The sequence below is a fragment of the Schistocerca americana genome, chromosome 1 (assembly GCF_021461395.2).
Source record: "Schistocerca americana isolate TAMUIC-IGC-003095 chromosome 1, iqSchAmer2.1, whole genome shotgun sequence".
In the NCBI taxonomy this organism is placed as follows: domain Eukaryota; kingdom Metazoa; phylum Arthropoda; class Insecta; order Orthoptera; family Acrididae; genus Schistocerca; species Schistocerca americana.
Genome location: NC_060119.1, coordinates 1,213,949,418 through 1,213,975,591, shown reverse-complemented (window position 1 = coordinate 1,213,975,591; position 26,174 = coordinate 1,213,949,418). Strand labels below are relative to the sequence as shown.

The window sequence follows — 26,174 nt, the reverse complement described above, 5'->3', positions numbered from 1 at the left end:
ACCGTAATAAAGGCCTTGACGCGCCTGGGCATTGAGCCAGACAGAGCTTGGATGGAGTGTACAGGTACAGTTGCCCATGCAGCTTCAACACGATACCACAGTTCATCAAGAGTAGTGACTGGGTATTGTGACGAGCCAGTTGCTCGCCCCACCTTTGACCAGAGAGATCTGGAGAATGTGCTGGCCAGGGCTGCAGTCGAACTTTTTCTGTATCCAGAAAGGCCCGTACAGGAAAAGCAACATGCGGTCGTGCATTATCCTGCTGAAATTGTAGGGTTTCGCAGGGATCGAATGAAGGGTAGAGCCACGGGTCGTAACACATCTTAAATGTAACGTCCACTGTTCAAAGAGCCGTCAATGCGAACAAGTCATCTCGACTGCTAGTGACACGAGGCCGTTGGGATCCAGTACGGCGTTCCGTATTACCCTCTTGAACACACCGATTCTATATTCTGCTAACAGTCATTGGATCTCGACCAACGCGAGCAGCAATGTCGCGATACGATAAACCACAATCGTGATAGGCTACAATCCGACCTTTATCAAAGTGGGAAACTTGATGGTACGCATTTCTCCTCCTTACACGAGGCATCACAACAACGTTTCACCAGGCAACGCCAGTCAACTGATGTTTGTGTATGAGAAATTGGTTGGAAAATTTCTTCGTGTCAGCACGTTGTAGGTGTCGCCACCGGTGCCAACCTTGTGTGAATGCTCTGAAAAGCTAATCATTTGCATATCACAGCATCTTCTTCCTGTCGGTTAAATTTCGCGTCTGTGCACGTCATCTTCGTGGTGTAGCAATTTTAATGGCCAGTAGTGTACATTGCCTACAAATCTAAATGTCTTTATGTGCTCCTCAAGTGTAGTTATTCCATTATCGGCAATAGTATTACCAATTACTTGAAATTTTATGTGGTACAATAACTTGCAGATCGAGAAACATTCTATAAGCACTATTCTTTCTGATGGTGTGACAATTTTATTTACATACTCCATGTAATATTTATTAAAATTGCAGGCTTAAGAACACTGACACTATTTTCCCCAGTAGTTTGTTCCATTAAAAGTACCAATTTTGAAGAAGTGTATTGCTTTAGCTTCTTTCAAAGAAAGAGTGCGTGCGAAATTCTTGCAGTTTTCCGGTTCCTTTAAGAAGGTTAGGTATGAAATATTGTATCACGAGCTAAACAGATTGGTGGTAAGATCAATCATATATTATCATCTGAAAGCGCTACACGTAAACAGGGTAATTCCATACACCGAGCGTGTCTGTTGACATTATTGCTTCAGTGCGAACGTATAGAGAAATCGCGTGGGACGAAATCGCTCTTTCAACGGCCGGATGTAAACGACAAGCAATTTGTGTTTACCCACGCGCCTTATTTACATCGTGGACGAGTTGTCGAGTGAGCCCAAGTAAATCTGTGCCAACAATGGTGCATACATTATGCAGAGGTGTGGGTTTGGGCAGTCACTGCTGCGTAGCGAGACGAATTTCTACCGACCAAATGGCGTCTTTGGACGGGCGCATTAGCTGCAACATCCTTGCAAATGGGCCTTTTACTTCGCTTTAAGTGCGGCGTTAATAGCTGCGCAGGGAACTTGGAAAAAATTACGTTTACAAGCTGACCTACGCTGCGCCTCAAAACGTTATGGCAAACAGTGTTGTCTTACAGCGTACGAGAAAGGTCACTGACATAATGTGCGTCATGCATCGTACAGAAGTGCAGTTCGACGAATGAGTGGTGAGACATTGAACTCGGATTCCGGAGGACTTCAGGGCATTCCTTAAGGCACCAAACACGCGGTAATCAGGAAATACTGTACAATGGATGATCAGAAAGGACAAAAGAGTGCCCTGTATTACATTGGTAGCTGCGGCCTTGCAGAATCATGAAGCCAAGAGACACCTTGTAAGCGTACTGTCGTTCCGAAATCACTTCGAACGTGTCGTGTTCCGTCCCTACGCTGGTGAGTGCAGCTGGACATTGTCACCGCGTTCTTAGCTTTGTTGTTAACTACGCGCCGGCAGTCTGGGTGACAGTGAGTCAGAGCATATGTCAGGAGAATGGACGGTAGCAACGTTGCATTAGTAGTAAGTGCAAAGTAAGATTTGTATGGTTTTATTAGCGTAAAGTGTGTAACAAATTTTAGCAAAGTGCTTTCTAACAACATTAGAACAGAAAGTGACTGACTGTAGGAGCAATATATAAGTACTCACGTGATACTGCCTTACCCACAATAGCATGGTTGGTTGATCTGGGGGGAGGGGACCAAAAAGCGAGGTCGTCGGTCCCATCGGGTTACGGGAGGATGGGGAAGGAAGTCGGCCGTGTCCTTGCGAAGGAACCATCCCCGTATTTGCCTGGAGTGATTTCGGAAAATCATGGGAAACCTAAATCAGTATGGCCGGACGCGGGGTTGAACCGTCGTCCTCCCGAATGCGAGTCCCGTGTGTTAACTACTGCGCCACCTCGCTCGGTCACAATAGCATGAACTGGAATATTTTCTTTGTATGATGTAACAGAAGAAACAAAAAACATTGTAAGTATACGGTGGCCAGAAGGCGAAACCTATCAATAAAACGATTGCTATCTTTGTAACCTAGACTGTTTGTTCCTAGTGAAAATACACTACTGCCCATTGAAGTTGCTACACCACGAAGATGGCGTGCTGCAGACGCGAAATTTAACCGACAGGAAGAAGATGCTGTGATAGGCAAATGATTAGCTTTTCAGAGCATTCACACAAAGTTGGCGCCGGTGGCGACACCTACAGCGTGCTGACATGAGGAAAGTTTCCAACAGATTTCTCATACACAAACATCAGTTGACCGGTGTTGCCTGTTGAAACGTTGTTGTGATGCCTCGTGTAAGGAGGAGAAATGCGAACCATCACGTTTCGGACTTTGATAAAGGTCGGATTGTAGCCTATCGCGATTGCGGTTTATCGTATCGTGACAATGCTGCTCGCGTTGGTCGAGATCCAATGACTGTTAAAAGAATATGGAATCGGTGGGTTCAGGAGGGTAATACGGAACGCCGTACTGGATCCCAACGGCCTCGTATCACTAGCAGTCGAGATGACAGGCCTTTTATCCACATGACTGTAACGGATCGTGCAGCCACGTATCGATCCCCGAGTCAACAGATGGGGACGTTTGCAAGACATCAACCATCTGCACGAACAGTTCGACGACGTTTGCAGCAGCATGGACTATCAGCTCGGAGACCATGCATGACTACGGTTACCCTTGACGCTACATCACAGACAGGAGCACCTGCGATGGTGTACTCAACGACGAACCTGGGTGCACGAATGGCAAAACGTCATTTTTTCGGATGAATCCAGGTTCTGTTTACAGCATCATGATGGTCGCATCCGTGTTTGGCGACATCGCGGTGAACGCACATTGGAAGCGTGTATTCGACATCGTCATACTGGCGTATCACCCGGCGTGATGGTATGGGGTGCCATTGGTTACACGTCTCGGTCACCTCTTGTTCGCACTGACGGCATTTTGAACAGTGAACGTTACATTTCAGATGCGTTACGACCCGTGGCTCTACCCTTCATTCGATCCATGCGGAACCCTACATTTCAGCAGGATAATGCACGACCACATGATGCAGGTCCTGTACGGGCCTTTCTGGATACAGAAAATGTTTGACTGCTGCCCTGGCCAACACATCCTCCAGATCTCTCACCAATTGAAAACGTCTGGTCAATGGTGGCCGAGCAACTCGCTTGTTACAATACGCCAGTCACTACTGTCGATGAACTGTGGTATCGTGTTGAAGCTGCATGGACAGCTGTACCTGTACATGCCATCCAAGCTTTGTTTGACTCCATGCCCAGAGGTGGTTGTTCTGGGTACTGATTTCTCAGGATCTATGCACCCAAATTGCGTGAAAATGTAATCACATGTCACTTCTAGAATAATACATTTGTCCAAGGAATATCCGTTTATCATCTGCATTTCTTCTTGGTGTAGCAGTTTTAATGGCCAGTAGTGTATTTTTCGAAACATCACTCTGGGAGCCTTACCAGGTAGAACTAAGAGAAAAGGTAAAGAAAATCCAGCGAAGAGCAGTGCGTTTCGTAACGGGGCCGTTTAGTCTGCGCGTGAGCCTTACGCAGACGTTCAACAAAGTCTAGTGGCAGACGTTAGAAGAGAGGCGTTGTACATCACGGAATTGTTTACTATTCAAATTCCGAGAGTATGTTCCGGGAAGAAAGAACAACACGTTACTTCCTACTAAATACGTCTGGCGAAGGGTCTACAGCGAGAAAATTCAAGAAATTAGAGCTAACCTGAGGTTTACTGACTACCATTATTTCCACGCGCCGCTCCGCGAATGGAAGAGGGAAGGGAGGAACTGACTGTGGTAATCCAAGTATCCTTCGCCACACATCGTCAGGTGACTTGCAAATTATTGATGTAGGTGTTTGTAAAATTGTTTCTACGTAATTTTGTGGTGTTACCTTCGGGAGACATGTTGAATGTTGTTACCCGATGTCTGTAACCTTTGCCATCTCCGAACAAAATTTCTTAAGTCAGATCGCGTTGCTCATATTCAGTGGCTGGGTGTATATTTCAGGGCATAAACTCGGTCCATAATCTCGCATAAACACTTAGGTATTGTTCGAAATGAAGCTTACAGCATTTAATTCTAAAGTAGCACTAGTATTGTGATCGGATGAATGCCAAGATTTGTACGTGCTGCCAAACAGCCCGTTTCGAAAGCGTTCGTATTTTACGAGTCACAGACGGAGACAGGCGGCATTCCTCGGCGGCGGCGGCAGCGCAAACACGGCTCAATGTGAGCCAGAGGCGCGAGCGCGTGGGCGTCCGGTTTGCGGACCGGTGCTGGAGAATTCGCGGGCGCAGAACCGGTTGCGGATGTGTGTCCCGTCCGTGTCTGAGTCTCCGTGGTGTCTCCCGGCGACGGCAGGGCGCGTAGGCTCCTCCAGTTCTCCCACGGGACGTTCCACATCCCGGCAGGCGAGCCCGTGACCGGCTGCCCGCTGTCGGAAAGCGGGGCAGGGGCCTAAGCTGACTGAGACACTGTCGCTTCGGGTTCCCGGCTGGTCTACGCGAGGCCACTAATCGCTCGTTGCCGCAAAAGGCCTCGTAGGCTACGACCAGTTGGCCAGCAGAGCTCCTGCGCTTCCGTTCAGCTCTGGTGATATCTGGGACGGCGAAGCGATTAGGTGTCCAGTGTTGGGCGACGTGGTAGCAGCTGACGAATTACGAGCTTTCGAATCGCTGACCGGCTTCCGCTCGGTAAGACACTTCCACCAGTACATATGATTCAAGACGTGACACCAGAAAGCGTAGCAAACAACAAAATATTACTTGGGCTTATAGAGCATAGTAGGAAGAATAAATCACTACATTTGTAGGTCATTTCTGGGTATACAGTGTGAGACATTAAGTATACAGGGCTGCCACCCGTGGATGGGCATCTAGTCTGGGCAAAGATTAGATTAGATTAGATTAATATTTGTTGCATAGACCATGAATACGACACTTCGTAATGATGTGGAACGTGTCAGGCTAATAAAAGATGTCTGTACAAGATATTACATTACACAAAATATTGCATGACACTAATGATTAAGTTGTTTTTTTCTCCCTTAATTTATATCTAAAAATTCAGCCAATGAGTAGAAGGAGTTGTCATCTAGAAATTCTTTTAATTTATTTTTAAATGTTAGTTGGCTATCTGTCAGGCTTTTGATGCTGTTTGGTAGGTGACCAAAGACTTTTGTGGCAGCATAATTTACCCCTTTCTGTGCCAAAGTCAGATTTAACCCTGCATAGTGAAGATCATCCTTTCTCCTGGTGTTATAGCTATGCACACTGCTATTACTTTTGAACTGGGTTGGATTATTAACAACAAATTTCATAAGTGAATATATATACTGTGAGGTTACTGTGAGGATCCCTAGATCCTTAAATAAATGTCTGCAGGATGACCGTGGGTGGGCTCCAGCAATTATTCTGATTACACTCTTTTGAGCAATGAATACTTTTCTACTCAACGATGAATTACCCCAGAATATGATGCCATACGAAAGCAGTGAATGTAAGTAGGCATAGTAAGCTAATTTACTGAGATTCTTATCACCAAAATTTGCAATAACCCTACTAGCATACGTAGCTGAAATCAGACGTTTCAGCAGACCATCAATGTGTTGCTTCCAGTTTAACCTCTCATCATGGACACACCTAAAAATTTTGAAAATTCTACCTTAGCTACAGACTTCTGTTCAAAGTCTATATTTATTACTGGAGTTGTGCCATTTACTGTACGGAACTGTATATACTGTGTTTTATCAAAATTTAAAGAGAGTCCGTTTGCTGAGAACCACTTAATAATTAAAACATCATTTACAATTACATCACTTAGTTCTTGGTTTTTGGATGTTATTACTATACTTACATCATCAGTAAAAAGAACTAACTTTGCATCTTCATCAATGTGGAATGGTAAGTCGTTAATGTATATCAAGAACAGTAAAGGACCTAAGACCGAACCCTGTGGGACCCCGTACTTGATAGCCCCCCAGTTTGAGGAATCAGCCGTTGTTTTAATATTACATGAACCACTTATTTCAACTTTCTGCATTCTTCCAGAAAGATGACAGACACAGCTACGTGAGTCTATACAGCTTCAGCCCTATGCCTGGGACAATTGCAGTGCCTGACTTGTGGTGGCGAGCCAGGCTCTCAGCAACACACGACCAGTGTTTTTAGTGGGTCTAAATGTTTGTGCAGCTTTTTTCAGGCAGCACATCGTTATAGGTAATAGCATCACCCAGGAAAAGTCCGAGTTTCCTATTATTATTATTATTTGTCTGCAGGATCATGACATATGGGGTAATGACAAAGTTTCCGTATGATAGTGTTCCTGTAGCGTATATGCAACGTAGCGCGACTCCGATATGGGTATATAAGCACCGACATGTAGGCAAGGGATTAGTTTGGTATTCGTGTCTTTCCGACGCGCGTGCGGTAAATACAGAAACGTGAACTTATTAGCAAATGCATCCAAACATGGCCAAGGCGCTGTTAGTTTTTAGTTTGTTGCCGAGGGGCGAACACTGGTAGACATCCCCGGAAAACGAAGAATGTGTATGGAGTGGCATGTCTGTTAAAAGCCTCCAGCTGCGAAAAGGGGTAGAGCAAATGCTGTAGTGTGGAAGTTACACCAACTCAAGTGCGAGACACTGGAGCAGACGCCTTATAGTCCTGATCCCTCCCCACACAATTATCACGCCTCTGGTCCCTTAAAAAAGCATATTCGAGGCATGCTGCCACGGGATGGTTGGTCCGCAACGGTCAAGTAATGACGAAATTGGATCATTTTTAAATTCTCCTGTCTCAGGTACATTGATACAAAATTTTTGCTCTGGTGGTATGTATGACTAATTTCGATTGATAACAAGGTGTGTGGTTTGAGAATTGGCGTGTCAGCCCGAAACCAGTAACCACTACAGTAAAAATTTTATATCAGTGCGACAGAGACGGACGAAATAAAAAATTATCCAATTTCCCCTTAAAAAAAATGTCTTGAAGGGTCGACGACTCCTGTCGGACGAAGATGTACAACGGAAGTTGCGGACTTGTTCACGTAGTAGGAAACGTTATTCTACCAAACGGGTGTGATCAGCCTGATACGTCAGTGGGATTGTGTTAATGCTCTCGGTGATTTTGTCTGATTGGTATAGCGATTCTGAACTGCGCGGCCTTAGAACGAAAACTTTTTGATCGCTCCTTTTATACAGCTTGAACAACAAGGGGCCCAGTACACTTGCCTGCGGCACACGTGAAGTTACTTCTACGTGTGTGGATGATTCTTCGCCTAAGATAACGTACTGCGTCCTTCTTCCGAAATCCTCAGCCCACTTACAAATGGCACTCGGTACCTCATTCGATCTTACTTTTGATAGTAAGTATATGTGTGGTGCTGAGTCAATTGCTTGTCCGACGTCAAAAAATACTGCACCTACATTGACTGCTTTGGTCCATAGCTCACAAGGGGACCCTCCATACTGTAAATCATGGATTTTGATGCGCTTCAAATATGTTTTAGAGGCACTTACCCTGAGTACCTGCCTATCCGCTTTTTTAGCGAGGGGCCTTGGTTTATGAGAAAATCGATTTCCAAGTTCATTGCGCGATTTGTATACTCGTAACATGACATTTATTCAGACCAAGTCAGCGTAGCGCAGCGGTAAATGTTCACGGCTACCTCGCTGGAGATACTGTGTTCGAATCCTGCTCGTGTACCTCTTTTTTTTTTCAAAATCGACCGAATTTTTCAATTTTATTTCAAAGAATATCAAGAAACAGTGTAAGGTATGCGAAATTATAAAGATATATTCAGTTATTAATTTCTTCTGTCATACAATATTACAAAATCTTATTTTTCATCGTCCACATTGCTTGATGTGCCAGAACAATATTGTGGGTGATACTTATCATAGAAACAACCGAAGCACAAATTTTCGAAGCACCACGCGCATTTTATGAGAGCAACCGCCTTGCAGGTGCACGGTTTCTTCATGAGCGATACCGGGATACACAATTTTTTTGCATTCAAAAAGATTTCTCTTTCATCCACTAATTTCGATACGAACCATGCGTATATAATCATGCTTTCAAAATTAGGTACACTGAATTGAAGTAGGATTAGCGAATGTAATTTTATCGAATCTACCATAGAAACGATCACTCTATTGTCTTTCATAAAGTCGAGAGCATTCTAAATAATTTTCGTGAAGATTTTCACCTTTCGGTAAAAATAAACAACGCAGGGCTGGCAATAGGGGGTGCACTTTTGTGGGACCACTTTTAGGGTACAGGTGCTCGCTTTCCTTTCATCAGTGAATAGATGATCGTATAAAGATGAATCTGTTTGCCCTCCCCACGAATCAATAATGTACAAAAAAAATTTCTGTCCCACGTACGGAAGAGTTACAGAACGCAAAAATTCTTCGTACTCCAGTTTCGTGAACTTACCGGATTTCGTGCAGGACACAACTACATTTCTGTACTTCCCAGTTAATTCGTCTACCTGTGTTTGAACGTTAGGACCAAATTTTCCGGACGGTTCTTGTATACATAAAAAAACCATATAGGAGCAGGATTCGAACACGGTACCTCCAGCGCGGTAGCCATGAACCTTTACCGCTGCGCCACGGTGACTTGCCCGGAATGTATCTACATCTACATTTATACTCCGCAAGCCACCCAACGGTGTGTGTAATGTTACAGCTATACAAAGCGCGCAATGAACTTCAAAATCGATTTTCTCAAAAACCAAGGGCGGTCGCTAAAAAAAAACCGGATAGCCAGGTACTCAGGGTAACTGCCTCTGTTACATATTTGAAGCGCATCAAAATCAGTGATTTACTGTATAGAGGGTGTCCTTGTCACTCACGAGCTAAACCACACAACGTTTACCTCCCTCACCGCCAAAACAGCCGTTGTTGTTGGGGTCTTCAGTCCTGAGACTGGTTTGATGCAGCTCACCATGCTACTCTATCCTGTGCAAGCTTCTTCATCTCCCAGTACCTACTGCAACCTACATCCTTCTGAATCTGCTTAGTGTATTCATCTCTTGGTCTCCCTCTACGATTTTTATCCTCCACGCTGCCCTACAACACTAAATTGGTGATCCCTTGATGCCTCAGAACATGTCCTACCAACCGATCCCTTCTTCTAGCCAAGTTGTGCCACAAGCTCCTCTTCTCACCAATTCTATTCAATACCTCCTCATTACTTACGTGATCTACCCATCTAATCTTCAGCATTCTTCTGTTGCACCACATTTCGAAAGCTTCTATTCTCTTCTTGTCCGAACTATTTATCGTCCAAGTTTCACTTCCATACATGGCTACACTCCATACAAATACTTTTAGAAACGACTTTCTGACAGTTCAATCTAAACTCTACGTTAACAAATTTCTCTTCTTCAGAAACGCTTTCCTCGCCATTGCCAGTGTACATTTTATATCCTCTCTACTTCGACTATCATCAGTTATTTTGCTCCCCAAATAGCAAAACTCCTTTACTACTTTAAAGTGTCTCATTTCCTAAACTAATTTCCTCAGCTTCACCCGACTTAATTCGACTACATTCCATTATCCTCGTTTTGCTTTTGTTGATGTTCATCTTATACCCTCCTTTCAAGACACTGCCCATTCCGTTCAACTGCTCTTCCAAGTCCTTTGCTGTCTCTGACAGAATTACAATGTCATCGGTGAACCTCGATGTCTTTATTTCTTCTCCATGGATTTTAATACCTGCTCCGAACTTTTCTTTTGTTTCCTTTATTGCTTGCTCAATATACAGATTGAATAGCATCGGGGAGAGGCTACAACCCTGTCTCACTCACTTCCCAACCACTGCTTCCCTTTCATACCCCTCGACTCTTATAACTGCCATTTGGTTTTTATACAAATTGTAAATAGCCTTTCGCTCCCTGTATTTTACCCCTGCCACCTTTAGAATTTGAAAGAGAGTATTCCAGTCAACATTGTCAATAGCTTTCTCTAAGTCTACAAATGCTAGAAACGTAGGTTTGCCTTTCCTTAATCCTTCTTCTTGCCTCACGTGTTCCAACATTTCTACGTAATCCAAACTGATCTTCCCCGAGGTCGGCTTCTATCAGTTTTTCCATTCGTCTGTAAAGAATTCGCGTTAGTATTTTGCAGCTGTGACTTATGAAACTGATAGCTCGGTAATTTTCACATCTGTCAACACCTGCTTTCTTTGTGATTGGAATTATTATATTTTTCTTGAAGTCTGAGGGTATTTCGCCTGTTTCACACATCTTGCTCACCAGATGGTAGAGTTTTGTCAGGGCTGGCTCTTCCAAGGCTGTCAGCGGTATGAACATTATTTTCCACCGCCAGGGTTCGGACCCGGTGGTATCCGGTTCGAAGTCTGTCGCCGTGGACCGCTACCGCGGAGACGTGTTCACTGCACAGGTAGCTAGCAGTGGCAGCGGCCCTGCAGCAGGTAGTCAGTCGCCTGTCGTCACAGCGCACAGCGAGAGGCGGCTTTGCCGGCGCCGTCGCGCCCCACTCTAGCTGGGGGCTCCCACTGGGACAGCTGCCGCGCTGTGACCCGTCCGCTGTCCCTGCGCTCCGAGCCCACACTGCGCCACACATACGAACGTCTTCTGCCTGCGTCTGTCACAGCTCATACTGATAACTAAGGGGATCGTAACCTGTAAAATTATCTACTGCTCAGTCGTTAACAGTTACTTCTTTTTACGGTGGAATGATTTTTCTGTCCCGCAAAACCATGGCGGAGGGTGTAGTCTGCCTGTAAACTCAAGAGCGAGCAGCGCTTTTGGTGGAGGAAGTGGCCTTTCCCGGAAGAAGGCTGCCACCGGCCTACAGGGGCACCCAGAATCTGTTGCCCGTTATCTAAAATGGTTCAAATGGCTCTGAGTACTATGGGACTCAACTGCTGTGGTCATAAGTCCCCTAGAACTTAGAACTACTTAAACCTAACTAACCTAAGGACAGCACACAACACCCAGCCATCACGAGGCAGAGAAAATCCCTGACCCCGCCGGGAATCGAACCCGGGAACCCGGGCGTGGGAAGCGAGAACGCTACCGCACGACCACGAGATGCGGGCATGCCCGTTATCTGTCTAGCAGTGTAGATCGGCGTGCAGTGATATACGTCGTTTCTGTTCGTGGGATCTCAGTGAGTGAGTTAACTTTGTGTACCTACTGATGTACTTAGATATCCGGAAGTGATGGATAATCGTCTAGCATTACAAGAAAATGTGCAGAATACGAAGAAGAGGAGCTATTTGGGAAGTAACGAGCGTTCAATCGTCTCTAATGTTATTACAGCGTGTATTAAAGAGGCGGCCCAAAAAGAACTGTTGGCTAATAATACTAGTCCCAATAAAAGGGCTGCAATTTATGCAAACGTCAGCTTCACCTAATAGGACGTATAAGTAAGGAATGGAAAAATAAGCCGCATGGTTTACTGTAATCGCCACGAAGGAAAACTAGTAATTTTGGGTGAAACCCATCGTTGTAGACAGTTTCAAAATCACGTAAAACCTTTGATTCTTATGGAACACTAAATCTCTATCTCGGTCGCTGTTCACCTGATTCTACGACATACTGCTTAAAACATGTGCGCAACAGCCATTCTAAACACTGCTGAAAATTCCTTCGGAACATGTGCATCGATTCTGGACTTCAAGCAAAAAGCTTGACATACGAGGTACGTTCACATATTAATTTTTATTTCTTGGTAAGAACTTTATTTGTTAATCTACAGCAATGTTTTTCTCTTCAAAATATTCCCCATTACATACTATACACTTATGCCAGTGCTTTTTCCAATTCCCGAAACACTTAAGAAACTGATTCTTCGGGATAGTTTATAGGTCACTTATCTGTGCATTTTTAAACTCATCCATGCTTGTAAAACCGCTGTCCTTTAAGGCCTACTTTGAAATGTTTATACCACTTGTCTGCCCTTGGTTTACTCATAACAGGCTCACCAAAAGCCATTTATAAAAGTTTCATACACTTTACTCCATTCTTATAACAAAATTTAATACAGATTCTCTAATTTATTTTTATACAAAACGAATAGTCGTTGATGCTACCAAAACACATGTAACCTTTCTGACAGCTGACAACAGAGTAAATACCGAATATGCATGACATTGAACACATAATTTTGAGGCATGTTTACGAAGACAGTGACAAAAAAGTAGTGCAAATCAGACTAATACAACATACAAAATTATAAATTTCTGCTTAATTTTTAAACACTCTTTGTGTTGCAAGAACTGTTAAGTTTCAATGCAGCCGTTCAAAGAAAACTTCTACCTTTTGGTAGAAACACAAAATAAGAATAAGCCTTAAATTAAACAGACTGATTGCATTATATGGAGTTCGTTTTACGAATAGCAATAGAGGAACATACATTCACATGAACATGCATTTGGTTCTATGTTTGTAATAGAATCCTGACTTCCGTTCTTATGTTAATATTATTTACTCTATGATGATGTGTTTCGGAAGAAGCTATCGTTTTTTGTATTCCTTATGGTCTTAATACAGTAGTCTAAAAATAAACGCAGCCGAGACGTATCTGTACTCGGCTTCGCCACAGATTTGAAGCGCGCGCCGCGGCAGGGCCGGTACTGCGTTGTGAAACAGCCTGTAGAAGCGCCTTGTGACGTAGCTGGGTTGGCAGAGCGGGGACTCGCTCGCTCGGTCTTCAGTTTACCGACAGACTATACAAGGGGTGGAGAAAAATACGGAAACACCGACAATTCGACACATTAGCATGCCCAATGCGGTGTTGGAAGCCCGGTGGCATTCGAAACAGCTTCCAGTCGTCTCGGAATGGACAAATACAGCAGATCCTATAGGGCTTGTAAAGGAACCCCTACGATATTCTTCCTGCAAAGTAGTGGCAAATTTAGGTAACTTCGATTGAAATGAATCACGCATCCTTCTCTCCACAGGGGATCACAAAGGCTCAATGATATTGAGATCTGGTGACTGGTGGCCAGGGGATATGCGACAATGAACGAAAAACCAGTTCTGAACGATGCGAGCTGTGTCGACTAGGAGTACAGCATCACCATTGCGGAACAAACATTGTAGCATTTGGTGGACCTGAGGAGGAGAGGAAGAGGTGATTAGTGTTTAACGTCCCGTCGATATCGAGATCTTTAGAGACTGAGCACAAGCTCGGATTGGGGAAGGATAGGGAAGGAAGTCGGTCGTGCCCCTTCGAGGGAACCATCCCGGCATTTGCCTGAGGCGATTTAGGGAAATCACGAAAAACCTAAATCAGGATGACCGGACGCGGGTTTGAACCGTCGTCCTCCCGAATTCGGGTCCAATGTGCTAACCACTGCGCCACCTCGCTCGGTGATGGACCTGCTCAGCCAAAATGGTCACATAGTTCTTGGCAGTGATATGAACCAAAAGAGCAACCATGGGACCCTTGGAATACCACGATATGGCTGCCCAAACCATCACTCAACCCCCGCTTATCCTACCAAACGGCCATCTTCCATTGCTCCATAATCGAAGTTTTATGGCTTCCGCGTCACATTTTCCTGGTAGGGATATTTTCAGCACTGATGAGTGGTTTTGGGATTCCAACTCGCACTACAATTCCTTGCGTACGGAGCTCCATCCATGTTGTTTTGGTCCTGACAGGGTTCGCGAGTGCGACATTCAGTTCTGCAGTGGCTTTTTCATCTTTCACCCCCTTATTTTCGTCACAATGCTCTTCAATGAGCGTCTGTCTCGATCACTCAAGACACGCTTTCGTCCGCTTTCTGACTTAGCGGATGACGTATTTGCACTTTCCCTGCATGCAGTGTATATTTTCGATACGGTGCCTTTTGAAACACCAATGACTTCGGCTGCCTCGGTTCCAGAAGCAGCCTCCAAACGACCACCAACAATTTACACGCGTTTGAACTCACTTAGCTGCGTGGTAATGCAATAACAGCTACACGGAACAGTGTTCTGACCTCCACTGACACTTGCAGCGTACTAAGGACGCTGCTCGTACGGAAAGATACAGGTGTTCGTTCTTTCCGCGTGCTGTAGGAGATTGGAATAATAGAGAAATGTGAAGGTGGTTCGACAAACCCTCTGTCAGGCACTTAAATGTGATTTGCAGAGTATCCATGTAGATGTAGATATTTATTCACATGTCAGTTTCGTCGTAATCTTTCTGCATTTTCTTACGACAGCCCAACGACGATCCTTTCTTCAGCGGGAAACCTATCGAGTCTTCAACAGTGTTCATCAGGATTTTCTCTGACCATCTTCGAGAATCGTAAATCGTGTTAACAGCCTGTTTAACGAGTGTCCATGTCCGGAAGCAAAACCCGTCTAGTTGTTACGCTGGATGATGCCGACAAATCCATCTGGAGAAGATTGCAGTGCAAACCAATGACAACAGAACGAGACTTTTAACAGCTTTCTCGTTTTATTTTAGTGCAAACGGACAGAAATAAGTATGTAGTGATCTACAGAAGTAATAGCTAGAGGTTGTCCAAATACCATCTTTGGAAATACAAATACTAGCTGCGCATGCACTATGGTGCCTTCTGCACGACATCTCGCAGCTTCCTCTGCACACTCTTGGTACCCACATTGAAGAAGAGGGAACGGCCTTCTACGTCGTTGCGATGTGTGACGCACACGATTTTATTGGAACCATAGTCAAATACCTTTTTTTTTTATTTTACTGTGTTTTATTTAACTCAATGAAAGCCACCAACAATGTCAACAACCAGGTATTAGAGAACTGTCGTTTGCAACGCATATCAATGTGGCTGAATGCAAATAATAATTCCTGATCAAATATTGCAACAGCTACGTCACATTCGAAAAATCGATAATATTAATCCTTAATCAGGATCTCCAGGTTAGCGTCCAAACGCTTCTCCCGAATACAGCGTCTGTCTTAATTATTGTGCCTTCTCCCTTGGTGCATGATTCGCGACAGCAGAGACAGAGACATTAATGTTTTACTGTACCGTTCTTCTCCACAGTTTAAAAGTTCAGACTCTGAACAATACTCACAGTACACAAGATTGCTACGTGATCTCCCAACGACCGTTCTCAGTCTCTTACGTGAACTGCACGTGGAACCAGACATATTTCCTCTTGCCGGCGGCCATTCTTGCGGTTGCATCCATGACGTAAGATAGTTGCCGCAGGCCACAGTTTTTCTGTCGCGCTCTATGATAGAGCACTCAGAACTAAGTGAAGGGTAGTTAGAAACTAACGTCATTAGATATGTAGCATAAACTCAGACGGACAGGAATGCAGAAGGGAATCACTCTTCGTAGGAGCCACCCCTGTGTTCGCCTGAAGTGATCTTGGGGCAGTCATGGTGACCCGAGAGGAATTTGGAGTCCAATCCTCTCGAACACGAATCAAGCGCCTTCAGAATTTCAGAATTGAATACGAGTAAGATTTTTCGTGATTCCAATGCAGACCTTGCTGAATATGACGCATGTGAATGTGAACTTTATTTGTTATATACTTTTTTGCTCCTATATCTACAACTACTCTTCAATACACGGTGTTTGAAAAAGAACTCCCTAGTTTTAAGCATAAATTTAATGGGAAATTAATGAAAAATTATATCAATGAGTACATATCATGAAAGAGAATTCCTTCAAGTTTTGTTTCGTGTTAGTAGACGTGGACGTGGGATCCATTTGATGCCGTGCACACGTCGAAGCGATATTGCACTTCTCGTCACGTATTCACCAACTATTCAAGTGTAACTGTCCCAAACGCTGCGACGGTTCTTCCCCGTAAATGATTGACATGTCTGATCTTTTCACTGTACACAACATTTTTTATGTGGCCTAAAAAGAAAAAGTCCTGTGGGGTTAAGTCTGGGTTTCGTGGTGGCCAAGGTATTGGGCCAGCCCTGCTGATGCACCTTCCTGGAAAGCGCGTATCAATAGCCGCATGTACATGGTTACTGCAATGAGGTGAGGCGCCATCTTGTTGGAAACACACAAGCCCCGTTTCCGCCTCAATGTTGTCCATTTGGGGAAAGACGTACTCTGTCAACATGTCACAGTAAATGTCCCCATTTATTGTTTTTTCTATAGAAATCGCACGGTCTTCCATCAAACCGCACCAAACATTAACTTTGGGAGAGTCACGTTGATGCTGAATAACTTCATGTGGATTCTCTGCCGCCCAAATTCTGCAGTTGTGACGATTAACTGTTCCACTGACGTGCGGAGTACACGTTGTTGCTGAGTTGCTCTGCACTGCACTGCACGCACGTCGGGACTGAACTGAGACAAAAAAAAAAAAAAAAAAAAAAAAAAAAAAAAAAAAAAAAAAAAAAAAAAACAGCACTGGTGCCGTCTCAATGTCAAGCAGACGTACCAACTGCAGGGGAGCCAGACTTGAAGACTTGATGAATCAAACGCCACAAACTAGAGTAGGAGTAGTGTATGTCACTTTGAACAGATTCTAGGACACATTAAAACTAGGGAGTTCTTTTTCAAAGACCTTGTATATGTATGAGGATCAAAATTTTGGAAACCCTAGGACGAACATAAATAAAGTTAAATGGGACAATTTCAGGCAAATTGATCTGTTGTAACGTGACGAAAATAGAATCATACAATTTTCCGCTTACTTCTCGACGAATCTTGTATCATTCGTCAGGAAGTGCAGCATTTAGTTTCGTGGGAGTCGGAACTGAGTATGGCGAATATAAAAACTTAACATTTACTAAGGCATTACTGAGAAAAATGTGCATGTTATGTTGTTCTTGAAAGTAAAACATTTTTAAAGTGTTCAAATTTTTGTTCGAAACATTTGTTTTTAAATTCTGAGTAGACTTGTTGAATGTTTGGATATGTGCGTAGATTTCGATTTCTTCCAGCTGGCCATGTTTTACCTTGGTTGGCAAACAATAGTTTTTCCACATTCCTGTGAGTATCGATGATGATTTGTTAACTTTCAGCTAAGATCATTGTGACAAATAAGAACCAATATTACTCCTAGATCAAGTCACGTGTACACAAAACAGAACCTGTAAGCCGAAATAAAATAAAATAGATGACACAAATTTTATGTGCTATCGCCCATACAAAAATCCATTAAAAGTACTCGCAGTGGTGAATACGGAGAAGCAACAGCTGTATAATGGAATGACAACAATGAAAATTTGTGCCAAACTGGGACTCAAAACCAGATTTCCAGCTTTACGCAAGCGGTTCCTTAACAGCTTTGGCAATCGGTGCAGCCGGCCGGTGTGGCCCAGCAGTTCTAGGGGCTTCAGTCTGGAACCGCGCGACCGCTACGGTCGCAGGTTCGAATCCTGCCTCGGGCATGGATGTCTGTGCTGTCCTTAGGTTAGCTAGGTTTAAGTAGTTCTAAGTTCTTGGGGTCCGATGACCTCAGATGTTAAGTCGCATAGTGCTTAGAACCATTTGAACCAATCCGTGCACGAATCACGGCCTGGCAAAAACTTCGTCGTTCCTACGTCACAACCTGCACTCGTACACATTATGTAATTCCCGTACAAGTGGAGGACGTTTTAACTGAAAGTCGCTACCTGATATCGGCGGAAATACACGATATTACAGTGCCTATGTTATTAAGAATAATGGTGCAGTGTTCCTTCGGACGTGCAAAAAATCTACTTGTCAACAGTGCCACAAAAATGTTAAACATCTATACTGCCGATAGCCTCCTTAAATAGAAATTGTAGTATTGACATATACACTCTTCAGTATGTATGCTCAATCAGTGTCTTGCGACTCAAGAGTTACTAGTACACATTTTATCAAAACTGAGTCCGCCCCCGGTAGCTGAGTTGTCAGTGCGACGGACTGTCAATCCTAAGAGCCCGGGTTCGATTGCCGGCTGGGTCGGAGATTTTCTCCGCTCAGGGACTGGTTGTTGTGTTGTCCTAATCATCATCATTTCATCCCCATCGACGCGCAAGTCGCCGAAGTGGCGTCAAATCGAAAGACTTGCACCAGGCGAGCGATCTACGCAACGGGAGGCCCTCGTCACACGACATTATTATCAAAGCCGAGTCAAAAGCTTTCTCAAAATCTCTGAATTCCAGACAAAGTGGTAATTAGTATTCCTTATTCAGTTCGTTCACGACTTGGAAATATTGCAATGTGCTACATGAACTTCCAAAGTCAGCCTATTCCTTTGCCCAGGCAAAGGAGCGACGTCTTGGAGGGAAGAGGAGATTTAACTTCCCTTCGATGACCGAGAAAGACTAAAAGCTCTGATAGTGGAAGTGTGTGTGTGTGTGTGTGTGTGTGTGTGTGTGTGTGTGTGTGTGTGTGCGTGTGTGTGAAATCTTATGGGACTTAACTGCTAAGGTCATCAGTCCCTAAGCTTACACACTACTTAACCTAAATTATCCTAAGGACAAACACACACACACCCATGTCCGAGGGAGGACTCGAACCTCCGCCGGGACCAGCCGCACAGTCCATGACTGTAGCGCCGTAGACCGCTTGGCTAATCCCACGCGGGTGATTGTGGAAGGATGAGTGAGGAACCATCCCAGAATTCGTCTAAAGAGAAATCACCGAAAACTTAAATCTGGATGGCCGTCTTCCCAAAGAAGTGTCTAGTGTGTAACCACTGGGCCACCTCGCCCGCTTCAACGTTTCATCGGCACAGGTAATCCGGTGGTACGTTCCGTTCACACATTCAAACGACAATCGAGCATTTCCTAAGTTTTTCTTCGTATCTCCGTATGAATGTAATTTCGCGAAGACGAGTCTGTCAGATGGAGGAGAATTGTGCCAAGGTCTCAAGCTCCGACACATCGTCGGCGGAACTCTAAGCGGCGGTTTCCATGAAGTCCGGCAAACGAGCAGCTACGTCACGCAAGCCGGTCGTCGCGTGTGACTCACAGGGCTTCAATGTCACCACCGCAAGGACTGCGGACAGTTCGCTCGCGAGAGACACACGGCGCTGTCCACAGAAGGGGGACCACACTTGCTGCAACCGCTTCCACAAGAAACGAGCGAACCGCTGGAATTCTGGCGTCCCCCTTGGTGGCAGGACCCTAGCCGGCGCACCTGGAAGCGTATTCCACACGCGAGCGCGGTGACCCCAGGCGGGCGAAGGTTGTGCGAGGTGCGGTCCTCGGCGGAGGTCAGGGAAAGTGGGTCGGCGGGCGCGAAGCTCCAGGCCCGGCTGCTGGAGCCTCTCCGAGAATCCAGGAGCACCCGCTGGCGGCACTGCGCAATTACGAGAACTCGCCGCGTGGGAGACGCACGCACGATCCCACGTCTGCGCATTCCGGCGGTCGCCACCTGCGAGCTAGATCGCCTCACAGCTGCCGTCAACCTTGGCGGGGCCGCGAGGCAAACAAAAGAAAGGGAAAAAACGCCCGCCTCGCGTTGCCGCGTCACGGGTCCGGCTCGCGACGAGGAAGTTTACGCTCGCCAATTAGCATCGGCAGACTAAATGCCCTTACATAGCCGCGGCGGGCAGGCGACGGCTCCCGTGAGGAGCGCACGGGAAAGGCGGCCGGCGCGAAATATTTCCAGAGCGGTTGCGTTCGCAGCGACGTGCCCTCGCGTCGGAGAAGTACTGCGACAGCCTCGAGGTACGTGACGAGAGAAACGGACTCGGTTTTACGCAATACAGCGCTGACGGGCGAGTGACGATTACGAAACAGTAGAGCGCCTCTTTAAGGCTACGGACGCAAGATGCTGAACGTTCTAATCGGGACTGAACACTGAAAATTAAGGGCCGCTTATCGTCAGTTGAGCTTGCCGATAGATTGGCTAGGATGGGGGCAACAACTCCATTTATTGCACCGGTACCTGTCTTGACAATCACCAAGGCTATGATCAAATTTGAGCTACGGTACTGGCTTAGGAAACAGCACGTAGGATGAAACTTCCTGGCAGATTAAAACTGTGTGCCGGGACGAGACTCGAACTCGGGACCTTTGCCTTTCGCGGGCAAGTGCTCCACCAACTGAGCTATCCAAGCATGACTCACGCCCCGTCCTCACAGCTTTACTTCTGCCAGTACCTCGTCTCCTACCTTCCAAACCTTACAGAAGCTCTCGAGTCTCGGCCCGGCACACAGTTTTAATCTGCCAGGAAGTTACATATCAGCGCACACTCCGCTGCAGAGGGAGAATCTCATTCCAGCACATAGGGTATTGGACCAAGGTCCATAAACAAAAACATGGTAAGGTAATGATGCCCAAACCATGTTTTAAAAGAAGCTCTGTAATCCCGGGATTGAACAGGAAAGAGCTCAAACTCATGACTGGACTGATCACCGGCCATGGGAACTTCAAAAAACACCTACACACAATGGGTATAATGGAAGAGGACCCTAAATGTAGGATCTGTGATGAGGGTGAAGAAACTGCATCACACCTAATCTTTGAATGCATGGCATTGGAGAGTAAAAGATACAGAATCTTCGAGACAACTAGACCTGAAGAAATTGTGTCAACAAATAACTGATAGAAAGACTCCTTGCACTATTTGAGGGCACTGGTTGGCTTTACTAGATATACAGGGAGCGATACCGCACAAACCTAGTTTCGGTGCGGGCAGTGGCGGGTTAGACCTAAGCTGTTTTAGCTCTCCTGTTAAAATCAAATCAAATCAGTTGAGCTTGGGTCTGCAACTGCGATAAACTGTTTGAATGATTTTATGCCATCTGCAGCTGTCATTTTTTTCTTTATTTGTCTACTTTAGACAATGTCTTAGACCTTTCTCGGGTATTCTGATAGAAGCAAACAATAAGAATTCAGTGCAATAATAGTCTGTTAAGTTAAAAAGCAGATGATAAAATGTGCTAGAGTTTATTCCACGGTGGCACTTCATGACATAGTTGTCTCTGCGCATGTTATATTTGGTTGGCGTGCACTGTTGTTATGCTTGTGCGTGCAAATGTCACAGCTCTCATAAAACCGTTATTACTAGCACTGTTAATGCAGTTACTAATGGTTCAAATGGCACTGAGCACTATGGGACTTAACATCTGAGGTCATCAGTCCCCTAGAACTTAGAACCACTTAAACCTAACTAACCTAAGGACATCACACACGCCCATGCCCGACGCAGGATTCGAACCTGCGTCCGTAGCGGTCTCGCGGTTCCAAACTGTAGCGCCTAGAACCGCACGGCCACCACGGCCGGCTGCAGGTACAGGTCATACATTTAAAATACACGTATTTACTCGTACCCTCGCACCGCATTTTCCGTACGGTGTATTAACTAAGTTGGCCGATTTGTAGAGGGGGTTGCCGGGAGCAAAGGAAGCAGTTCCGACCGCTACGCAAATACCGCTAGGACGTAAATAAATAAATTTCGTGTGATTAGGGCCTCCTGTCGGATAGACCGTTCGCCGGGTGCAAGTCTTTCGATTTGATGCCACTTCGGCGACTTGTGCGTCAATGGGAATGAAATGATGATGAGTAGGACAATACCACCCAGTCCCTGAGCGGAGAAAATCGCTGACCCAGCCGGGAATCGAACCCTGGCCCTTAGGACTGACATTCTGTCGCGCTGACCGCTCAGCTGCCGGGGGCGGGCCGCTAGGAGGGGAAGAGCCGTGAGTGGAGAACTAGTTACGCATGCCTTTTACGGTGCTGGCATCTTAACCTGTACTTCACGCCTCTGCAAAAGCACTAGTCAAGCACGGAGGTAGGGCTAGCTTAAATGTTGTTCGTAATCGAAATTGAAACTGCCTTACATACCGACATGTTTAATAAAGATCCTAACTGCAACAATTAAGTACATTTATTGCAAGAAAACGAAACAGTACGAAATAAAGTACAAAACAGTAACACAGCAGACAATGGCTACCTCTCACAGAATTGACATCTGGAGCCAACGTTAGCTGCAACGAAAAACAACTGACTACCGGCCGAAGCCGGCCGACTTCTACCGATTAAGGACCAGGGAAAGGATCGGCAAACTTAAAATTAACACAGTGTAGTATCGTCCGCACGTTAATCATTGTGAATTCTTGTAATGGTTCTCTATTTGCGAAACCATTATCACCCGCCAACCCTATTTTTCGATACCGTACATTAATGAATATTTCTCTACGTAATGTCTTACATTTTTCACTCTATTCAAATTTGGTTTCATTTTTATATGTATGTACGTCGATATTTTGAGATGTTGAAATCGATATAATATCTAGTGTGAATATCTTTGTACTTATTGTTATCTCTGATGCTGGCTTGTGACTTTTGGCGCGGAAGCGTACAGGGTAGTCAAGTTTTTGTGTTGAATATGAACAGTCTTGACTTTGTATTGGAATTGAAAAGATGAGTGAGTTGTGGACAATGAAAAATGTTGTGAGTTTTATTAAGAGCAGTAACGGCTGCGAAATTGTATGATGAAGTAATGTTTTGAACAAGCGAAAGTATAAAAAGTTAAATAAATGTGAATTTTTGTGAAAAGTGAGTCTCAAGAATTATTTTCAAGTGACCATTGTTTAAAAAAGTATGAAGCACATTGCAATGAAAAACATAAATCATCAAATTAATACTGAAAGATTGTCTTCGTAAGTTCTTCAAGTCGGCTTAATTAACATCCGAGTGGCTTTCGCACCAACAGCGACAGTCATGCTACCTAGACAACATTTTTAATTATAAGCCAAAGCCAGAGGGAGATCGTCGTTGGATCGCAAATACAAGGTAAGTGATATTATTGTTAATTTTCTTCAGTGACTAATCAACTGATGTAGCAATACCTGCCACATTAAAGACCTTTTAGTTGCGCAATAAAAAGATCATACTTTGAGTGCGCGACGTGATAATTTTTGAACTAATTAACTGTTAGTGGAGGTATTGTTATAGGCTTAACATGTAAATCGAGTGCGATGGTATGTGGCACTAAATACTCGTAAATGGTGCCCGAGGGGTTCCTAACCATTTCTTGGACAACTATTTTTGTCTCTTTATCGTAGATAACCTGAAAAATGCTGACCACAGAAGAGGTAATCAGCGTCGTATGTTGGACACTCAACGGACTCCCTTTCGCAGATGTTCGAGAACGGTTTTGTTCGACGTTACCGTACAGAAGACCCAACGCGAACAATAATTAGAGGCTTGCTCAACAAGTTCCAAGCGAAACAGGAATGTTTCTGAGGAGAAACATTCGGATGGGTCATCGGCAACGCAGGAAACTGTGGAGACCATACGACAGGCTGTCCAGAAGAATATCTATCGGAAACACGGCATCCCAAAATCCAATGTGTGGCAAATCTTGCGTTCCGTACGGAAGAAAAACGCTCTTCACATTCAGGTGCTCCCTCATCATGAACCAGAGGACGATGGGGCACGCACGTCCATGTTGCGCGACTTAATGAGGCAGTAAACAATGCGCATATGACTGCATACGGCCTGTTCAGTGATGACGCTACCTTTCACACACGTGGCTTCGTCAGTCGCCACGGCGGCAGAATGTGGGCTGGTTAACAACCACACGTGACCATGGAATTGGAACGTAACGCTCCAAAGGTAAGTGTGTTGCTGAGCGTTACTCAGCAATGCATAAAAAGCCTCGTTTATTTATTTTTTCGATGAAACGACAAACACGTCAATATCGTATCTGGACTTGCTAGAGATACGTCTACCTCCCCAGTTGTCTGCCAACGCCATTCCGGATTCGGTGGTGTTTCAAGAGGACGTCCCACCCCCGAACTTTGCGCACATTGTGGTTAATTATCTCAATGAGACGTTCTCAGGACGCCGGATTGAGCGATGCTTTGTTTGGATACGGAGAGCAATTATCTCGAACTGCCGTGCTTTCAGTGAATTACGGTGCTTTATTTCTGTTTATATTCATATTCTTTCCAACGGAAAACACTGAATTAAAGTGCTCCTCTCTGGGACTGGTTAGATACTTCTGGGGCACCCTGTATTTTAAATGTTCGACGTGCACCCTATTAAGGTGACATTTGCACTCACATGCACAGTGACAGTGGACGACATTCAATTCATTCATTCATTCATTCATTCATGACATACGCAGAGACCACTATGGTATAATGGTGCCGCTGGATTTTTGTACAATAACATTGCATTATTTCTGGAAAGTATTCTGATTTGTATCAGTGTTTTAACCGACTGGTAGTGCACTGGATTCATGTTGCTTCGGTTTATCAGGATACTTGAAAATAGATAAGACAAACTGTACAATAGCACACAAAAAAGGAAAAAAAACGACAGCTGCAGACGGTATCAGATCATTGAAGTAAGAGCCGCTTGTCTAGAAATGACAATACTGCTCGGAAAAACGCGACATCTTAAGTTTTGCTTCAGCGCGCTGAAGTCGTTTGGAAGCTTCTTGAGAAACAGACAGCAGCTTGTTGTCTGTAGGAGTGAATAGTTCTGCTGAAAGCGTGTTCTATAGGAAGCGCCAAAAGGGGCAGTTGTATGCCGGCTGTTGTTGCCCTCGTATTTCAGTGATATGTTTTCACTTCTGTCTTTTAAATGTCATTTCTATACGGGTCCTCCATACCTAGTGACCTGAAGATATCAGTACTGCCATCGTGTAGATGAATAACGATCTATGTTCAGTGGGCGCAAAACCCGGGACTTAAACTGTAGCATCCCGACAAAAATGAAGCTGTTTTGCGTCCCGCGAACAACTGCCTCTCAAACCGGTATCATAAAAGCTCTCAAACCGGTATCATAAAAGCGACAAGAACTTGGATGTAACTTCGTACGAGCACCTCAACTGGGCACAAAATACTGCCATCACGTGTAAGAGGACTTCCTCTTCCTCCAGAAGTTTCGGAATATATTTGTACATGATGTGGAACGTAAACTTGTGCAATAACTCGTTCCACTGACCCTCCACTCTTGGATATAAAATAAGTTTGAAGGTCGGATCACTTTCAAATTTCCGGCTTCACGGTTCGCACACAAACTGATAAAAAGGCGCCGTCGTAGTCAGTAGCTGTTACATTTTGACGGCACATAGGCCTACTGTTTCCGTTCGATTACAGTGACAACTGCGAGAAACTGGTACGTTCGCTACTGGGAGGGTTGACAGTGGTACTTCACAAATGAGCCGCACTCTCGACCTTGAAGAGCACCCGACGTCGAGTGCTCGAAACCTTGCCCATGCCGTGGGCTCACATGTTAGAACTCACCGCCTCCGCTGCGAGAGACATGTAAGTGATGTGATCTTCAAACTTAAACCCTAAGAGTATATTTCCGGACATGGGTTCCTTTTCTACAATTTATCTACTAAGTCCCCTCTACACCGCCGCGCGGTGTAGCCGAGCGGTCTAGGGTGCCTTGATACGGTTCGCGCGGCTGCCCCCGTCGGAGGTTCGAGTCCTCCCTCGGGCACGTGTGTGTATGTGTGTGTATGTTGTTCTTAGCGTAAGCTAGTTAGATTAAGTAGTGTGTAAGCCTAGCAGTTTCGTCTCATAGCCGGCCGTAGTGTCCGAGCGGTTCTAGGCGCTACAGTCTAGAACCGCGCGACTGCTACGGTCGCAGGTTCGAATCCTGCCTCGGGCATGGATGTGTGTGATGTCCTTAGGTTAGTTAGGTTTAAGTAGTTCTAAGTTCTAGGGGACTGATGACCACTGCAGTTAAGTCCCATAGTGCTCAGA

At 45.0% G+C, this 26,174-nt stretch overlaps 1 protein-coding gene across 2 annotated transcripts in view; it reads right to left on the bottom strand.

Moving 5' to 3' along the window:
* The window catches only part of LOC124619829, a 1,389,509-nt gene that overhangs the window by 20,350 nt on the left and 1,342,985 nt on the right, over positions 1 to 26,174 (bottom strand). The gene's annotated exons all lie outside the window — the stretch shown is intronic.